The following is a 4,554-nucleotide window of genomic DNA, read 5'->3' as shown; positions in this document are numbered from 1 at the left end:
TGTTTTGTATGGATTTTTTGTAATTATTATTATTGAAACCTAGAAATGACAAATTGTAAAGGCACCCCCTCTCCCACAGGCAGCCGCTATCATTATGGCATATGCTTGTACCTGTAATGTTCTAATACAATGGTACGTTTTCAGTATAGTGAGCTGACAATCTGGCCAATATGCATGAATTGTGGTTCTTTACAGTGTATTGCTCCTGGTACACGATCTGTACGTCCTACCCATCCACCGCTCACTTGGATATAGTACAGGGGCAGCAAGGGTATGGCTGCCGTAACGTTAAACGTTAAACCCTACCCTACATAGAACCCACCAGCCTATGTGTTACCCAGGGCAAATGCCCCTAACGTTTTACTTACCCCTCGTGCAGATTCAGGCATCGGAGTTCATGGGCGGCATCTTCTTCTCTTTGGAAATCTTTGGAATGAGACGGGGCGGTGCATGCGCATTTGGAGCAATTTTCTGTTACGCGACAACTTTGCGTGCGCCAAAACTCAAGAAAATTGCCAAAGCGTCACCCGTGAACGCCTGAATCTGCACCGAGGGGTAAGTAAAACGTTAGGGGCATTTGCCCGGGGTAACACTTAGGCTGGGGGGGAGGAGGGAGAGGGGGGTCTATGTAGGGTAGGGGTGTAGGGTTTTTTAACTTTAGGGTTTAGTTCTCCTTTTAGAGCAGAGATTATTTTTTGTTAAAGGGGAAATGAAAATATTATAAGCTTCATCATACTGATATAAAAAAAAAAATACCGGTTGGTGGGGGGGCGGTCCGTGATGTAAAAGGGGCGGAGTTGCGCACAGTGCCACAAAAGGGGGCGGGCAACACGCGCAATGGCCAGAATCCTGGAAAAAACGGTTCTGAGCGAATTGGGGGTTGGCCAAGGGCTTTTTTTCCAAGGGTATTACAAATTACTGGCAACTACATTGCTGGTAAATTTGTAATCCTGGCCTTGGCAGGTGTTTTACCGGCTAGGCCGGTAAAATACCGGCCGGGTGGCAACCCTAGTGTCAGATGAATGATCCAATATATCTTCTGGGGGGGGCCTTCCTTTCCTAGCAAATATATTAGAACTCACTCAGATAACGGACTCCAGTACAAACAAAATCTAAAAAAAATAACTGCCTTTTGCACAAATTCTGCATGTAGAGAGACAGGATTTCTGGGGATTTTAATCGAGTGAGATCTAATACACTGAGGGAGTCCATGTTTGTTTAAAAAGTCAGTTTAAAGATTTTAGATGAACAGGATAAGCAAGGTAGATGTATTTATGCAAAGGTTCTCCTACATAATAAAGTTAGGAATCCATGCTCTCTATATGACCTGAATAAAACAGGGAAGAATTATATGGTCACTGCATACAAATGGCTCTTCAAAACCATCCTTTAGAAAATCTAGATTCATCTCAACTTTCCTGAAACACACAGATCTTTCAGATGCTTGCAGTCAGGCCTGGATGTTTGGCGCCTTTAGGCTGCTTGGTCTAAGCGCTCAACGCCTTCTCAAGAGCAACATACCCCCCGCCCGAGCACTGGGAATTCCACGTACAGGAATATGACACCCCAGTGCTTCTTAGGTTGCAGCTGGGCAGCATGTCGCCCCTAAAAACTTACCTGCCTGGGCCTGCTTGCAGAGGCATCACTATGTGTTACTGGGCCCCAAAACATTGCTAGTTTCACCTATTTTATCAAGATATATTGAAATTGCATATTAAAGGAGTAGTTAACCTTGAAGTTAACTTTTTTTTTTTAAAGGTTATGTTTTATTTGCTTTTAATAAACATTACAAACAAGAAAAAATAAAAGTAATATATCCACAAACGTGCATAGTTAAGACATGTGTACCTTGAAGTTAACTTTTAGTATGTTATGGATTAACCAATTATAAGCAACCTTTCAATTGGTCTTCATTATTTTATAGTTATTTTAATTATTAGCCTTCTTCGGCTTTTAAATGGGGATCACTGAACCTATCTAAAAAACAAAAGTTCTGTAATGCCACATATTTATTTTTATTTACTTTTTATTACTATTCAGGCCTTTCCTATTCCCGTCTCTTATTCAAATCAATGTAATTTGGGTAATATGGACGCTAGCAATCAGATTGCTGAAATTGGAAACTGGAGAGCTGCTGGATAAAAAGATAAATAACTCCAAAATAATAACAAATAATAAAAAATTAAAACCAATTGCAAATTGTCTCTCGCATCACACTTAGGGGCAGATTCACTAAGGGTCGAATTTCGAAGTAAAAAATACTTCGAAATTCGACCCTCGAATTGAAATCCTTCGACTTCGAATATCGAAGTCGAAGGATTTAGCGCTAAACGTTCGTTCGATCAATCGAAGGATTTTTCGTTCGATTGAACGATTAAATCCTTCGAATCGAACGATTCGAAGGATTTGAATCCAACGATCGAAGGAAAATCCTTCGATCAAAAAAAGTTTAGCAAGCCTATGGGGACCTTCCCCATAGGCTAACATTGACTTCGGTAGGTTTTATCTGCCGAAGTAGGGGGTCGAAGTTTTTTTTAAAGGGAAAGTACTTCGACTATCGAATGGTCGAATAGTCGAACGATTTTTTCGTTCGAATCGAAGTCGAAGGTCGAAGTAGCCCATTCGATGGTCGAAGTACCCAAAAAATACTTCGAAATTCGAAGTATTTTTCATTCGAATCCTTCACTCGAGCTTAGTGAATCGGCCCCTTAAAGTTAACTCAAAAGTGAACAACCCCTTTAATTAAGGCCTTAATGGGTCCTTTACACTCCTGGGCCCCCCTCCAACCGCAGGAAAGAAGAAAAAGTGCACAGTTAAATCCCATAGACTTTTACTCCCTCCGCCAAATGGGTTATACTGGGCCTTCCAGTGGCATACCAGGCCCGGACTGGCAATCTGTGGGATCTGCCAAATGCCATAGGGGCTGCCATAAAATGCCATAGAAAGTCACTATTTAGTGGGCTTGTGGTGAGCTAATTGGGCCTCTCTGTACTTTGAATGCCAGGACCTATTTAGACTCCCAGTCCAGACCTTGGCATAACTACAGGGGGGGGAGCATGGGGGTGTGATCACACTCAGGCCTGCTCCCCCTCTGGGCCCCCCGGAGACTGAGCCACAGAAAATGGGGTAAGGAAACCGCCCGTCTGGAGGGGTGAGGGGGCCCAGTGCACATCCAGCCCGGAAGAGGGAACTTGCGTTACAGGGGCCTTCCCTCTCCCCTTCTACCAATAATGGTTACTCTGTAGTCACATGACTCTGAGGCTCTAACAGAAACCATTTGAACTGTTATGAGAGCAGGAGGAGGCAGAATGAAGGGGCACCATTTCAGCCAGTAACATAAACTGTAAATATATGATTTATTTCCCTTAATTACAAGGAATGGACAGATATTGTCCCCATTATACTAAGGTGTATAGTTAGACCAGTGCAGAGTGCAGGGCATGCTAAGGAAAGAGCCAGGGAAAGCACTTATTGGGGAGCCCTCATTCACATTCAGCCTAATTATACATTCATTGGAACCCTATGGTGTCATCATTTATTTCTATAGCACCAGCAAGTGATACAACACTGTACAATAATTAATACCAGATATAATTGGTATCATTGTAGCCAATCATGTAACAAACAAGGCTAAAGCCTTCCTAGGGTCTTTGTCAATCCAGACAAATATGTGCCAAACATAACTCCCCTGTATTGAGCATATCAGAATGATAAGGTGTGGGACCTGTTATCCAGAATGCTTGGGACCTTGGGCTTTCTGGATAATGGATCTTTCCATAATTTGGATCTTCATATTTTAAGTCTGCTTTAAATTCATGTCAACATGAAATAAACCCAATAGGCTGGTTTTGCTTTCAATAAGGATAAATGATATCTCCGTTTGGATCAAGTACAAGGTGCTGTTTTTATTATTACCAAGAAAAAGGAAATTATTTTTAAAAATTTGGATTATTTGTATATGGGAAATGGCCTTTCTGTACTTCAGAGCTTTCTGGATAACTGTGGCCTTTGGTTAAAAGCATATCCACTGCTCTATCCCCTCCTTCCATGCATTGGGTTATGCTGCATTCTCCCCAATAACGTCAATTTCCAAGATGGCGATTTTAACCCCCTTAGTGCCGACACATTTTACGATCTACGCTGCACCACATTACTGATGTAAGCTCTGCCAACAACTTGGCTTATCATGTTCTGCTCACAGTGATTGCAATAATCTATACAATACTGGGATATATATATATTGAGTGGACTAAGGATTGTACAGACAAGTTGGTCCCACAGATGTAGAACATTCACAAGTGAGCCACTTGAGTGTAAGGGCAGGACTACATTGCCGATTCAGCCGTGATCCAACGCGTTGCGCAAAATCGCAGGCGTCATGTCGGATGCGATGGAAATAAGGTAATTCAATTGTTCCATCGTGTCGCAGCATTGATGCAACGCGACACGACTGTTGGACGCTGCGTCTGCATCTGACAGTCGTGTTGCGTCGCATCAACAATGTGACACGATCCGACAATTGAATTACTTACCTTGTTTCCGTCGCATCTGACG

The sequence above is a fragment of the Xenopus laevis genome, chromosome 9_10L (assembly GCF_017654675.1).
Source record: "Xenopus laevis strain J_2021 chromosome 9_10L, Xenopus_laevis_v10.1, whole genome shotgun sequence".
Lineage (NCBI taxonomy): Eukaryota > Metazoa > Chordata > Amphibia > Anura > Pipidae > Xenopus > Xenopus laevis.
This window is presented reverse-complemented; position numbering follows the sequence as displayed.